The following is a 17078-nucleotide window of genomic DNA, read 5'->3' on the forward strand; positions in this document are numbered from 1 at the left end:
TAGTAGAGAGCAGTAGAGACTGAGTAGTAGAGAGTAGTTAAGAGTGAGTAGTAGAGAGTAGTAGAGAGTGAGTAGTAGAGACTAGTAGAGAGAGTAGTAGAGAGTGAGTAGTAGAGAGTAGTAGAGAGTGAGTAGCAGAAGGAGAGAATAGTAGAGAGTAGTAGAGAGTGAGTAGTAGAGTGAGTAGTAGAGACTAGTAGAGAGAGAGTAGTAGAGAGTGAGTAGTAGAGAGTAGTAGAGAGTGAGTAGCAGAAGGAGAGAATAGTAGAGAGTAGTAGAGAGTGAGTAGTAGAGTGAGTAGTAGAGACTAGTAGAGAGAGAGTAGTAGAGAGTGAGTAGTAGAGAGTAGTAGAGAGTGAGTAGTAGGGTGAGTAGTAGAGAGTGAGTAGTAGAGAGAGAGTAGTAGAGAGTGAGTAGTAGAGAGTAGTATAGAGTGAGAAGTAGAGAGTGAGTAGTAGAGAGTAGTAGAGAGTGAGTAGTAAAGAGTGAGTAGTAGAGAGAGAGTAGTAGAGAGTGAGTAGTAGAGAGTAGTAGATAGTGAGCAGTAGGGAGTGAGTAGTAGAGAGAGAGTAGTAGAGAATGAGTAGTAGAGAGTGAGTATTTGAGAGTAGTGGAGTAGGAGAGAGTAAGTAGTAGAGAGTAGTGGAGAATATTCCAAAGTTTGGCACAGAACCACTTGCACAATAAGTCCAATCAAATCATATCACTTAGAGTCCTTATTGAAGCACTGAATCTTGGTGTATATTCAACTGCTTTTATTTTCCTTAAGTTTATGTACCACAGCCAGCCGAAACGTTTCGTTCTGTACTACAGAACTTCTTCAGGGCGTTCTTATTTCCTTCAAGTTATGTCGGTATCCTGTTGTCATATAACTAGATATTTCTTCCGAATGTTAGACGAGACGTAAGTACATACTTATTTCAAAGTGACTAGGTATCAATTTTACCCACACAATTCGGGCAGACTTGAGTAATTTATAGCATCCTCAAAGTCAGTCTTTCAAAAATTCCAAAGTATAGGACATGATAATCCAAATCCAAATGTTTCTCAAGAAAAGTCATTTTCAATAGTTCGGAATATCGGTGTTTGGGCAGATATGACCCAGGAACCCCTAGTATGCAAGGGGAATTAGTCCCCCCTCTGCAAACGCGCCAGTGGCCTGCGTTGCAGAGAGGTGTAAAAAGGGGCATAGCCCCATTACACCTTTGTGCAATGCAGCCCCCTGGCGCATACTGGAGGCTCCTGGTGGGCTAGTTGGCCCCCAGGGACCCCCAGTATTCAAGGGGAATTAGTTCCCCCTCTGCAAACGTGACAGGGGGCTGCGTTGCAGAGAGGTGTAACAAGGGGCATAGCCTCATTACACCTCTGCAATGCAGCCCCCTGGCACATACTGGAGGTTCCAGTTGGGCTAGTTGGCCCCCAGGGGCCCCCAGTATGCAAGGGGAATTAGTTCTCCCTCTTCAAACATGCACGGGGGCTGCGTTGCAGAGAGGTGTAAAAAGGGGCGTGGCTTCATTGCACCTCTCTGCAATGCAATCCCCTGGCGTATACTGGAGATTCCTGGTGGGCTTTCAGGTCTTATATAGTTAGGAATTAGCATTTAAAAAACCTATGAAATTCACTGAAAAAACCATAGGTTATAGTTAGGAATTAGCATTTAAAAAACCTATTAAATTCACTGAAAAAACCATAGGTTTGACACCAGTTATAGTTAGCTGGAAATTTTACTGACATAAAACCATTGAAATTCCCACGTTATAGTTAGTTGGACTCACTATAACGTGCGCGCCTGCAATGCACTGCTGATGACGTCACATATTACATAACTCATGCCATGGTCAGTGACATCACTCCTGACATCACTGATGACACCATCCTTGTGACAGAGTGACAGACCTCCTTTAAGTGTAATGTAACCCTTGAAACACATATTCAAAAATAGAAACTAAAACTTTCAAAAAAATAGATACCCATACCAGTTACAACAACCAATTCAGTAATACCACCATCTATATACACATCCTCTCATTCACCAATAGTTCTATATAGTCACTCTTACATATATTCACTCATCATATGTAGTGAAACACCTATACATCCTGTTACACACCGACAGTCATCCAAAAGTTACTCAGACACATAATCACACATGCAAATAAACTATTGAACATCCATTTATTTGCATATACAGCTATACACATACTACCACCTTATTTCTAAAGAAACTTACACATACTTACTCTCTTAAACAATCACTTATAGAAACACATACTTATTTAAACAAGAACTCTTTCAATCTCTCACTCTCACATATACTCACTTATATACATCAATACTCACATATACTAGATTAAAACATATGTAGTTACTGATAAAGACACTGGTGAGACAGTCATTCACTCACTAACACACACATATACACACTCATCCACCCATACAGTCCTGCACATATGCTGTCTTCAAAACACATACAAACAGTGAGTCAGTCATTGATGCATCTATGTGCTAAGTAACACCCCCACCAAACCAAACAGACATTCATACTGATACTAAAAAAAACATCTAATAACCCATATACACACACATGTAGCTACTCACCAACCCATGCAGCCACTTATACACAAAGTGAAACACTGATACAAACATTTAAATATTTAATACTCGCTAATATATGTATTCACTAAGATACACTTAATAAGCCAGTTAACCAATCAATTTTTTTTTTTAAAACATCCATTAAGACACTTATTTAAACATTTATTCTTCCATCTACCTTTACATATACATATATAAAACATATATGTTTTTCAGAAAGACACACATTCACTGGATGGTGTCATCAGTGATGTCATGAGTGATGTCACTGACCATGTCATGAGTGATGTAATATGTGACGTCATCAGCAGTGCATTGCAGGCGCGCAAGTTATAGTGAGTCCAACTGACTATAACGTGGGAATTTCAATGGTTTTATGTCAGTAAAATTTCCAGCTAACTATAACTGGTGTGAAACCTATGGTTTTTTCAGTGAATGTAATAGGTTTTTTAAATGCTAATTCCTAACTATAACTGGTGTGAAACCTATGGTTTTTTCAGTGAATATATATATATATATATATATATATGTCACACATCCTGTATTAAGAACCCACGCTTGCTCCACGCTGGATCAAAACAGGACACGGACCCAGTTGTTATTCGGTGCTTCAAATATTTATTGCAGCCAGATGCCTGAGACGCGTTTCGCGGCGCGAACGCCGCTTGTTTCAACGTCCGCTCGTGAAGCGCTGACAGCGGCCCCTCGGGAAGTGGCACCAATGCCGGCCGAGCACGCCGGTAATGTCAATTTTCAAAGGGTTCCAGAGTAACGGTGCTCTCAGTCCGCAAATTAACACAACGTTGTGTTAATTTGCGGACTGAGAGCACCGTTACTCTGGAACCCTTTGAAAATATATATATATATATATATATATATATATATATACACACACACACACACACACACACACACACATACATACAGGAGGCATTAGAATTATTTATGGAAATGAGCTCCAAGAACCCGATAATAGGAGCGAGCAATGTGACAGCTGGTAACAGTAATGGCCTATAGAAAAATGTACAACTGTTGGAATTTTGATCACCCAACCTTTGAGAATCCCAATCCAGAACTTTTAAAAGAATGGGCGGGACATAATGCCCAAAGCTCCATGGGAATGATTTCTATTTTAATTAAATATGCTGAGATTAAAAGAACAGAACAAATCCAAAAACTCAAAGATTAAACTACTACCTTCCAAGGGAAAAGGACGTGGAAATGCACCTCAAAACAAACCAGAAGAGGCAAGCGCAAGCACAGCACAAAATATTGGCGCAAACCGTGTAGGAACCATGACAAGGAACATGCGAAAGAAATGGAACCATTAAATGTGGATGATGATACAGCAATTGAAAATCAGGAACTGCAAGTAATCAACCTATCCTCAAAAACCGTAAATGACTTGGAACTCAATCTGTTAAAACGCGGCATGAATTTCTGCCCTACAAGTGGAATGAACCTGGCAGAAACACACGTAGACTTATATAAATATATCAGAAAGATAAAATTGGCAAAACTTTTTGTGGACAAACCCAATATGGCTAATTGGAGAAGAAGTATACCCCAGCCTACTATGGAAATACCATTACAGGAAGCGGAACATTTTGTAAATTTAATGGAATTGAGTCAAGACCCGCAACAAAGTGGGAGGGAAGTGCAAGCATACTGTGTACAATTGGGAGCTGGTATCTCCAATATGAAACCACATTCGAAATTTTATCCGCAACTCCCCCCGGGAAATAAAATAGACTTATTCCACGAATGCGTAGTAAAAGATCTTTATCAAGTGAAAGTCCCATACAAACAAGACAATCTTACAAGGGAAGAACGTCAAGCCTTAAACAAACTACAGTAAGATGACACCTTCGAAATTAAAATGGCGGATAAGGGTGGAAATGTAATCGTCCTGGACACGGAATCATACATGCGAGAAGCACATTCTCAACTCCGTAACAGGGAATATTATGAAAAACTGAAAACGAATCCCTTGCCAAAGCTGAAAGAAGAACTAGACCAGAAACTTGACAATTGGTTCAAACAAAATCTAATTGACAGTGACGAATACAAATATCTTCAAACATCTCATCCTAAAATGGCCACTATATACTTCCTGCCCAAAATACATAAACACCCCACTAAACCACCAGGGAGGCCGATAATTTCAGCTAAAGGAGCCTTGTTGGAACCAATGGCAAACTATCTTGACATTTTTTGGCTACCATATGTAAAAGGATTAACATCAGACCTGTTGAGAAGATTGCAAGATACTCCATGGCAATCTTCCTACAAGTTAATCACGATGGATGTCATATCTTTGTACTCTAACATTCAAAATAAAATTGGTTTGGAAGCGTGCAAATCCTTCCTAATGGACAGAAATATCCAATTCGCAGAGCACAACGATATGCTACTAGAAATGATCTCAATGTGCTTGGAGCAAAATGTATTTATGTTTGGTAAAGAGATCTACCGGCAATCCAAAGGCACAGCGATGGGCTTTTCCTTCAGTCCATCATATGCCTGTCTGACAATGGGACAATGGGAAAAAACATGGGCGTGGAAATGTGAAAATGACGTGGCAGTATCAAAAACCATAGCATGGTTAAGATACATAGATGATTTACTGTTGATATGGGATGGAACAAACGAAGAATTTGAGGCTTTTTTTGAAATACTCAACAATTCAAACTTTGGTCTAAAATTCACATACACAATCAGCGAGTCAAGAGTGATTTTTCTGGACATTGAAATTTTTATTGAAAACAATGCAATACAGACCACATTACACAGTAAAAGCACTGCGACAACTGCGGTTTTACATGCTCAAAGTTTTCATCAATCCAGCTTAATTCAAAATATCCCATATGGAGAATTTCTCAGAATAAAGAGAATCTGTTCGAAAGAAGAAGATTGGATTATCAACAATAAACTAGCTAGTAAAAGATTTGAAAAACGTAAATACAATCCTGCAAGTATCCAAACTGCTTTGAATCGTTCCTCTAATGTAAAAGAACTGATCTGTTGAAAGAAAAACCCAAACCAAATACAGATGACCAAAAGATCCGATTCATCACAACTCACTCAACGGCAAACCAATCCATAACTAAAATCCTAAGAAAAAACTGGCACATTTTGCATATGGATCCAAAAATAGCAGAAATTGTGGGAGATCATCCTAATATCACCTATCGAAGGGCCAAAAATCTGAAGGACAAACTAATTTACAGTCACTTCCAAAATCAGAAAAAACCAGAAGCTTGGTACATACTAAAGGGATTTTATAAATGTTCTGGTTGTAAAGTTTGTTGTATTGCTAAAAACATCAAAGAACTTGACATGGCAAACAAAAAGACATGGAAAATCGATCAACTAATTAACTGTAAAACACAATTTGTCATTTATGTTTTGGAGTGCCCGTGTCTGCTGAAGTACATCGGCAGCACCAAAAAAGAACTTACGGTGCGTATTTTGGAGCATGTCCGAGCCACAATTAATACAGACAGAAGCAATGCAATGGCCAAGCACATGGAAAAGGAACATAATGGCAATTGGAAAGAACTCAAATTTTATGGAATTGAGAGTGTTGGACCAAATCAAAGAGGAGGTGATCGTGAAAAAATAATGAGACAAAAGGAATCAAAGCACATAATGAGCTTTCGAACTCTGAGCCCTCATGGGCACAACCAGGACGAAGAACTGCATTGCCATCTTTAATACTCAAACAGAAAAACTGAAGAAACAATGAGCACGAACTGTACCTCTCTTAAGACATTTTAAAAACTTCACTATCACATGAAACTTTCGTTGCACGATTTTGTTTCACAAATTTATTATTTTTTTTTCACATTATAAGCGCAGGGCATGTAAGTGAATATTACATATGCTAGTATATTTTCCATGGTAGGATATAACACAAGAAGGTAACTGCCAATGAGATTAGGATGACAATGTTTAATAGCCCACCAGAGGGCATAATTACAGTGACTTAGTTAAAATCCTTTGATATAATCTTTATCAATTCAAGAATGAAATGGGTCAGAAGACATGACCATAATTCAAGTGAATTATAAATGTACCCACTGGAGGGCAGGATCCCAACTTGTGTGATAACATGTATATAACAATTAATTCCGAATAGATTGTAACGTGATTGAAATGTTTTTCGTATAAAACTACACGTCCCATAAGCCCTGTGCAATTAACAGGAAGTGATGTACTGGTGATGAGGATGCACTTTATTTAAACAGAGTAAAGAAATGCTGATTTGGTTTTCCTGTGAGCAAGGTCTCCGTAGAGACCGAAACGCGCAAGGTGTTGCTGGCTTGCTGTCAATCTGATGAAATAAACTATACAAACTGCAATCTACGTGTATGGTGTAATTTGAGATACCCGAGAGTGCATGAAGAAATAACTCCCCTTTTTGGGGAAAACGGAACGAATATATATGTATATATATATATATCGTCACACAGGTTGCCCTTAAAGAAAACGCCACAAACTGGAGAGGTTTGCTCAGTTTATTTGTAGGCTGCAGACACATCAGCCTTCATATCCCCAATACGATTTCATCGCCATACGCGTTTCAGAAGGCTCTGCTTCCTTGTTCACTGGCAGAAAAATGAAGTCACGGCTGCCATCTAGGGAACACCTGATAATTAATTTACAAAGTCCCGCCTCCGTAGGCGGGTGCCTAATAGCATCTTGGTCTTTGAAGTCTCCATTAATAAAACCCCAGTGGGTGCCGCCGAATTTTCACAGTCTCTTACCCATGTGGGTTGCTTGGGAATTAAAAACCTGGCATGACTGCATTCCTTCAGTCCTACGATAATGGGCTCTCCGTCCTCACAGCTCCGGATATCCAGCGCTGCGGGCTGCACACAAGCAGCAGGGCGTTTTCGCGGCTAGGCTCGCCGCTCCAAACATCGTCACACAGGTTGCCCTTAAAGAAAACGCCACAAACTGGAGAGGTCTGCTCCGTTTATTCGTAGGCTGCAGACACATCAGCCTTCATATCCCCAATACGATTTCATCGCCATACGCGTTTCAGAAGGCTCTGCTTCCTTGTTCACTGGCAGAAAAATGAAGTCACAGCTGCCATCTAGGGAACACCTGATAATTAATTTACAAAGTCTCGCCTCTGTAGGCGTGTGCCTAATAGCATCTTGGTCTTTGAAGTCCTCATTAATAAAACCCCAGTGGGTGCCGCCGAATTTTCACAGTCTCTTACCCATGTGGGTTGCTTGGGAATTAAAAACCTGGCATGACTGCATTCCTTCAGTCCTACAATAATGGGCTCTCCGTCCTCACAGCTCCGGATATCCAGCGCTGCAGGGCTGCACACAAGCAGCAGGGCATTTTCGCGGCTAGGCTCGCCGCTCCAAACATCGTCACACAGGTTGCCCTTAAAGAAAACGCCACAAACTGGAGAGGTTTGCTCCGTTTATTCGTAGGCTGCAGACACATCAGCCTTCATATCCCCAATACGATTTCATCGCCATACGCGTTTCAGAAGGCTCTGCTTCCTTGTTCACTGGCAGAAAAATGAAGTCACGGCTGCCATCTAGGGAACACCTGATAATTAATTTACAAAGTCTCGCCTCCGTAGGCGTGTGCCTAATAGCATCTTGGTCTTTGAAGTCCCTATTAATAAAACCCCAGTGGGTGTCGCCGAATTTTCACAGTCTCTTACCCATGTGGGTTGTTTGTGAATTAAAAACCTGGCATGACTGCATTCCTTCAGTCCTACGATAATGGGCTCTCCGTCCTCACAGCTCCGGATATCCAGCGCTGCAGGGCTGCACACAAGCAGCAGGGCGTTTTCGCGGCTAGGCTCGCCGCTCCAAACATCGTCACACAGGTTGCCCTTAAAGAAAACGCCACAAACTGGAGAGGTTTGCTCCGTTTATTCGTAGGCTGCAGACACATCAGCCTTCATATCCCCAATACGATTTCATCGCCATAAGCGTTTCAGAAGGCTCTGCTTCCTTGTTCTCTGGCAGAAAAATGAAGTCACGGCTGCCATCTAGGGAACACCTGATAATTAATTTACAAAGGCCCGCCTCTGTAGGCGTGTGCCTAATAGCATCTTGCTCTTTGAAGTCCCCATTAATAAAACCCCAGTGGGTGCCGCCGAATTTTCACAGTCTCTTACCCATGTGGGTTGCTTGGGAATTAAAAACCTGGCATGACTGCATTCCTTCAGTCCTACGATAATGGGCTCTCCGTCCTCACAGCTCCGGATATCCAGCGCTGCAGGGCTGCACACAAGCAGCAGGGCGTTTTCGCGGCTAGGCTTGCCGCTCCAAACATCGTCACACAGGTTGCCCTTAAAGAAAACGCCACAAACTGGAGAGGTTTGCTCCGGTTATTCGTAGGCTGCAGACACATCAGCCTTCAGATCCCCAATACGATTTCATCGCCATACACGTTTCAGAAGGCTCTGCTTCCTTGTTCACTGGCAGAAAAATGAAGTCACGGCTGCCATCTAGGGAACAACTGATAATTAATTTACAAAGTCCCGCCTCCATAGGCGTGTGCCTAATAGCATCTTGGTCTTTGAAGTCCCCATGAATAAAACCCCAGTGGGTGCCACCGAATTTTCACAGTCTCTTACCCATGTGGGTTGCTTGGGAATTAAAAACCTGGCATGACTGCATTCCTTCAGTCCTACGATTATGGGCTCTCCGTCCTCACAGCTCCGGATATCCAGCGCTGCAGGGCTGCACACAAGCAGCAGGGCGTTTTCGCGGCTAGGCTCGCTGCTCCAAACATCGTCACATAGGTTGCCCTTAAAGAAAACGCCACAAACTGGAGAGGTTTGCTCTGTTTATTCGTAGGCTGCAGACACATCAGCCTTCATATCCCCAATACGATTTCATCGCCATACGCGTTTCAGAAGGCTCTGCTTCCTTGTTCACTGGCAGAAAAATGAAGTCCCGGCTGCCATCTAGGGAACACCTGATAATTAATTTACAAAGTCCCCCCTCCGTAGGCGTGTGCCTAATAGCGTCTTGGTCTTTGAAGTCCCCATTATTATATTATATATCAGCAATGTTCCAGCTGGCGCATTCACTTGAACAGATGCACACTGGGAACTGTGGGCCCACAATTGACTACAGGTTCCTTTCACAGCTGGGACACCTGATCTCCCGCCAATGGGAGCGCTTGAGGAAATATAAAGGAGGGAGAAGGATAGGATGCAGTGACAGCGGCGTCTGAAGAAGGCGGATACGCTGAAATACATCATGCCAAGCTGTACATGTGAATAAAGCTGTCTCCTGAAATGATCCCCGCTGTGTCCTCGCAACTTGCTTTCCAGTAAAGTGGTTCTTCTCTCACGTTTGTCGCGCTTGCCAGCAGCGCGAAACGAGGGCCCGTCCTGCAAGAGTCCTGGGCTAAGTCTGGCAAATGGACTGAGTGCATCAAGGGTTTGATAGTCCCAGGGCCGCTCGAAAATCAACCACGCTAGAAGCTGCTGTCAATGGCAGTCTGTGACTTCACGGGAGGTGAGCATGATTGCAGTTCACCTCACAGCCCGGATTGATTTTAATTTGAGGCGCGGGCGTAGGGGACTGGAGGGAGCAACTTCGACACTTTCAAAACATCCTTACCTGCTGCTACACGGCTCCTCCTCTGCGAAGCACACTTCAGCAATGTTCCAGCTGGCGCATTCACTTGAACAGATGCACACTGGGAACTGTAGGCCCACAATTGACTACAGGTTCCTTTCACAGCTGGGACACCTGATCTCCCGCCAATGGGAGCGCTTGAGGAAATATAAAGGATGCAGTAACAGCGGCGTCTGAAGAAGGCGGATACGCCGAAATGCATCATGCCAAGCTGTACATGTGAATAAAGCTGTCTCCTGAAATGATCCCCGCTGTGTCCACGCAACTTACTTTCCAGTAAAGTGGTTCTTCTCTCATATATATATATATATATATATATATATATATATATATATATATATATATATATATATATATATATATATATATATATATATATATATATATTCCAAAGAATAGCTGCTCCTTCTGGCAATCCCTCGCCTTTGGTGGGGTGGCTCGCCGCCGGCAGAGCCGCAGGTATTAATATGACAAACATAACGGAGTACCACCGAGCACTCGGTTCGTATAAAAACACAGGATCCTGTGCAGCCACGGCCCGTAGAGGGAGTTTCGGTGGGGCGGAGAGGAGGGGTGGGGGGGCAGGGTAGGGGGGTGCTAAAAAGTGGAGTATGGATAATTGAAGGTAAGTAAACAATTTAATTGTTGAAACTAATTTCATAGCGCGCCCTGCATCTCAAAATGCGATGCAAGGTGCGCTACAAAATTTGTTTTATTTATTAAATTGTTTACTTACCTTCAATTATCCATACTCCAGTTTTTTGCACCCCCCACCCTGCCCTTCCCCCGCCCTGCCTCTCCGCCCCACCGAAACTCCCTCCACGGGCCGTGACTGATGCTGTTTTTTTATACGATCCGAGTGCTCGGCGGTACTCCGTTTTGTTTGTCCAATATATATATATATATACACATAAATACAAAAAGAGTTGCCCCTCAGTGGAGTGGCCCTCACAGGTAGGTATTTGCTTCTGAGAAAGCAGCTCCCATTAACACTTATCTCCCATTCTTCATTGTGAGAGAAGTGTGGCTCAACGGTTAGAGGAGGCAGACCATGAAGCAGAGGTCAGACCCGGGACCAGGGCTATATTCCCGACGCGGCAGGGTCTTGAGCCCAAAATAATCACGGACTTGATAATTCTCGCTTCGGTGCCTGCTCGAATTACGGGTTCACACTCTGCAACTCCGGGCAATAGCTTGCTTAATCTCCACTATGGCCCCCGCGGTGGGATGCCTGGCTTTCGCCTTGGGGGTGCCCAGTATGGGTTATCTCACAGGGAAAAACCAGGACGGGTTCCCAAAGCAAGCGCTTAGAGACCTGTTGATAATGCGCTATATAAATATAAATTACAAGATGCGTTTCGAGCTACGCCCTTCTTCTTGGACAATTTGCAGCAAAATCACAGCACACGATGCACAACCACCAGTAACTACTTTTTTAAATTTCTTTTCAGACGCTCATGTGTGCAAAGCATTCTGGCACTGGTAGTTGATAGTAGCTAAGCCCAGATGGGTCGCTGCTGAGAAACGGCTTAAAAACATTTTTTTACGGGGAAATCAACCAATATCTCTTGGAGTCACTTTCTTAACCTCGAGCAACCTACCTGTTTAGGTATTGTGGTCAGCCCCGCCACGGAAAGTCACCACCGTGAAATCTGAGCGGGTTCGTCTTTGTTCACTTGGACTAGAGACTTATGGAACAGGAGGTGCTTAAGGTTAAGAAAGTAGCTCCAAGAGACATTGGTTGATTACCCAATAACAAATTGTTTTTAAGCGGTTTAAGCATATTTTTGACAGCATATCAGCCGCAGTCCATGCAGGTAACAGCAGTGGGGCCAGGTTAGGGGATATTTCGAGGGACGATGCCGAGGGAAAATTAATTAATTATTAAATTTTTCCTCTGCATCGCCCCTCAAAATCCCCCCTTAAGCTCCCCCACCGCCCCACTGCTGTTACCTGTACGGACCACGGCTGCAGCATATTTGTGTCAAATATTTGTGTCAAATGATATTGTTTACCTCAGTATTGTATCAGCAATGCACTCTGAATCCATACTGCACCATACTTGTAAATGTATTCTTTTTTACTCAATCCTCTATCTTATAAATTATAATGTGCCCTGCTATCTTGACCTCTGAGGCTAATAAGATTAAGAAGATTTGTCTATAAAACTTGGGATATTGTCTGTTACCTTTTTTTATAAATTTGGACAATTGTGGCAGTCTGCCATGAGTCTGGAATAGTAGCATTAACGACGTCATTCAAAACATTGGTTATTTTAGGACCCCAAAAATCAATGGTTGATTTCTATAATTTCACAGGGACCCCACACCTCTCCGGGTCTAGCAGTAAGACATCTAAGATCTCCTTCCAGAGTAACTTGAGAATTTTCGGGACGGTTGAGGGGGGCCTCTCATACTGCATTAGCACCATCCGTACCATGAGAGTAAATATTTCTAAGGTGTTTCATCCAACTGTCAGAACTAATATTAGTGCCAAGCCCATCTAAGATGTTACACTTTTTTTATTAGCATTCACAATTTTCCATAACACCCCAGAGTCTCAGTTGTTACACTCCATATTCAAATGTTGCCAAGTTTCAGCCTTAATTCCAGCCTTCCTTGCACTGAGCCCATTATAAGCGGCTCTGGCACTAGTAAAATTAGCTTGGTTTATGGGGACACATTTCAGGGCACCACATAACCTCTTACTGTCTAACCTGCTGTCTTTACTGAACCAACCGATGAGGAAATGTTCTTGGTGAAGACTGGGCTAAGGAGGGCTAACCTAATAGATTTATTGAGCTTAAAACAGGCATCCACAACTAGGAAAGAGGGGTGATCAAAAGTAATGAGATGATCATTAATTGACTCAAAATGTATGCTAATAATTGAGACAAGCAACGTCGTGAAACTAACCCTTCTCCATCTCAATCTTAACCCTTTCTCAATTCTTTCTAAACCCTTACACCCCTTTTCATCCGGCAAAATTATGCTTAAGTGCATGGAGAAGAAAAGCTCATTAGGGTTATGATCAGTATAACAACGTTCCATTGTCAGCCCAGAAAGGGTGTTTTGTTTATAAGCATTGAAATAAAATCATAATCTATAACAGTGCCTTGACACCCGTCAATGAAAGTAAACTCTGAAACAGCTCATTCCCCATATTCTCCTCCATATTCAAGAGATCAAATAATCATGTATATCATTTTGCTCCGTTGCTATCTGTCCTTGAAATATTTGACACCCTTTCACAGGTTGCAAAAGGGTTACAGGAAGTAGCGTTGGAGCCAACTTCGGCATTAAAGTCCCCTCTTAAGATAACATTAAAATCTATCAAGGCTCAGAGGGATCTATTCCTCAGAATTTGTAAGCAATCGCCTTCGTTCTCATGCACAACTAGAAAATGCTTCAGGGATACAAACCTTTGATAATCATTCCAAACAATGTCTTCAGTAGACCAAATCACCTGGAACATGACCATGTCATAGTTTTCAACAAAAGTTAACCCATCAATTTCACATTGCTTGGACTCAAAGCCAGAGATGTTCCAGCACACCAAATTATTGGTTTACCTATAGATGGGTTAGAAGTAGGCTGTCCTAATTTATCATTCTGATTCTGAATAGACCCCTTATCTCTGATAGAGTTGCTATTCAGTCAGTCTAATGCATCCAGGTTTGCAAGTGGAGAAAATCACTTTGAGTCTGTAACCTGTGCGAGTTCTAGTGGTTCAGGCCTTGGTACCATGAAGGAGGGTGGGCGGATTTGAATCCGGTAAAAGGTGTCTATAAAGAGTAGCCAAGCAATAACAAGTTAATATTGGAGTGGATGTCAAGATTGATTGAAAGCTTCATCTTCTTATGTGTTTGACAGGATCTTTTATAAAGGCAGGCCAGTACATGACAAATATTTCGAATATCATTTGAATTAAATGGCATTGTGTGTATTCTCTCTCCTACGTTCAAATTATTTGCTGAGTTAAATGAGGACTGGATCAACATTTATTCCCAGGGTCAAACTTTTCCACTCTAATCTTCTTGCTGACTTTTGTGTCTGATGAAAGGCAAACACTATTCACCACATGAGTCCACATAATAGTCCTATGCCAGTTACTGAGGGATTTCCTCACATAATGTCTACACTGTAAATCCATACACCCATTAGTCATCAGCAGTCTTAACGTCTGTTTGCATGCGCCTTCGTAGGCATCCTTTTGTTCGTGTCATGCTTTCCATCCATCATTTCCCTTGGCAGCTGGTTTCAGGGAACCACTGCTGTTGTACACCATATACCTGAATACCCTTGTGTGCTGCCAGCGCCAACACGGTAAATGCTGGTACATCGCCGGGACACCTCCATTGGAGGTAGCTGTTCGCACTCTATAAATGGCTGTACTATTATTATTATTATTAAATGCTCAGCATGGAAATGGCACGTCTCAGCAATCATAAGCCATTATATTCCCAAGGCAACCTTAAATATCTCCTGATGTGCATGTCTGACTTGGAACGCTATCCTCATGGCTGATACAACTCACCTAAATATTGTAGCTTAAAGTACATTCTCTAGGTTTACAATGTTTACCTCTTCACCTTAGCACTACTCTATCACCATGCAGGCAGTTTAAGAACTTGAATGGACATATTACAGAGGTAAAATGTCCTTACTGGTACCCGTTACAGGCAAGGGAGTTACGACACGGATATGACTATAGTCAGTGTAGCTCTTCCTAGGGAAGAGTTTTAGATACGAATCAGGCTATCACTACGTATCGTCTATTGGAAAATCGTCTACAGGGTCAGAAGTCCCAACCTGAAAAGGGTCCAGAAATAATAGAAAAGCTTCACTAATGTTACCTCCTACCCATACCCTTAAAAATAGTGCTTCTATCTCCTACCATCTGCAAATGTTTCATTGGCTGGAAGTACACAAAAGATGTTATTTTAAGGCTCTGGGTCTTTGCATGAAACTGTCTATAACACCTGCCAGGAAACCTACTTGACATTTCCTTTTTCATGGCTTGAACCTACTCCGGACTTGAGGTCCAAACACATATCTATGGCCAAAACCACCAGGCTGAACTAGTCCAGATTAAGTGGCCACTATTTAGCAGTTGTGACATTCTAAGGCCTGGAATTCAGTGGCAGGTACCACGGAATAGGATGGGTGGAGCCGGGGTTGATGGGGAAGAAAAATAAGTTTCACCTACCTGGCTGCTGCCTCTACTCCGTCCTCTTCTGTTGACGCACGGATGCACACAGGCTCCCAGACTCCTCTAAGCCAAATGCAGCTCTGCTGTCACCAGCATGACAGCAGCATCATGTTTGGTATGAGAGGCTTGGTTCAGTGCTCAGACATGGAGTGGGAATCTGTGCATTTTCTCCACCCGGCTGTGCAATACAGCCTGGTGGAGAAATGCTGAATGCAAATGTCTGTTTGGCCATCATGTACACTTAAGTGCACCAACCCATCCTGCCCCTTCCGGCTAGGCTGACAGAATAGCCCCGCCCCACTACGTAAAGTAAGCAAAACTGCCTTGTTATGGAAAAATAAAATGCTAGAAACATTGTGCTATTATCATTTTATTTTTGTGCTGCTCAAAGAACAGTGGGGTGGGGTTCCTCCCCATTAGCTGAGGAGCCCCTGCTGTAGGAATTCTTTGTCGCTGCCCCTTCATACTCAACCAAGCCTTTCTGTCTTTAGGACACAACTTAAGACCTTTCTGTACACTTACAATATCTAGTTTTGGACAGACCATGGCCTTTTCTTCCCTCTTTTCATGTATCTTCTCTATCCATAGCCTTTGACTGGATAAATGGTCTTTACTATTTTTCCTCGCAAGCACCTAGACTTCTTTTTTAAGCAGATGTTTGCACTTTGTAAAGGATTTACATCCATCAAAACTATTTAAAATCACATTATCACTGTGGTAACTCAATGCAGTGGTGCCTGCCTACTGAAATTTAAGGGTGGGTCAGGGTAGAAATATCAATAAAACAGCCTACCTGGCTGCTGGCTGCCAACCGCTGCCTCTGTCGAGCTCTGTCCTCCCCTTGTTCTTGCCGGAAGCAGGAAGCACACACAGGCTCCCCTAAGCCAATCACAACACTGCTGTCACCATGGTTCGGCACTCAGATGGGGACTATGAGCCAGTGCATGTTCTCCACTATGAGTCTGTGCATGTTCTCCACAAATGGCTGTTCAGTACAGAGAAGATGCTAAGCGCGCATGACTCGCCAGCCCAAGACGGCCGGCCACACCGTCATGCACACTTGAGTGTCCCAACCACTTGTTGCCTGCAGACTGTGACTACAGCCGTACCCCAACCCACAACTCTGAATGAGCTCCATCCGCTTGGGATCCACTATCTGGAAATATCCCTGTCAGCGGTAACTATCGACTGCAATCGATTCATTAAGAGTAATAGGTTTTGTCACAGCATCATCTGGAATCAACTAACTTTCGTATTACCCAAATCATTGAACTACAATCATTTTGCCAACGCTAACCTGCCCGTGGACTCAGGACTTGATGTCGCTCTGGCCGCAACAATGGAGACTCTTCATCGTCGATCCAGGAGGATTGCATGGCCGCCCGCTGGAGGTCAGCTGCCTGTTGATGCGCATTGTGGTCCCGGGTGTCCCTCGGGCCGTTGCTGCAGGTCCCCTATCTGTGGCAGCTACTGCTGACCTTTAAGATGGCGACCCCAGAGAATTGCGCGGCTTGATTGCTGGGATGAAGGACTGCGGAGTAGGGCGGCTGGACCTCTGTGTCGCAGTCACAGCCTCCTCCCAGACCAGAAGATGGCGGGACGGGTTCGCCAGGACGGCGGACTCCTGTACACAGCGGCTGG

The sequence above is a fragment of the Lissotriton vulgaris genome, chromosome 1_1 (assembly GCF_964263255.1).
Source record: "Lissotriton vulgaris chromosome 1_1, aLisVul1.2, whole genome shotgun sequence".
In the NCBI taxonomy this organism is placed as follows: Eukaryota; Metazoa; Chordata; class Amphibia; order Caudata; family Salamandridae; genus Lissotriton; species Lissotriton vulgaris.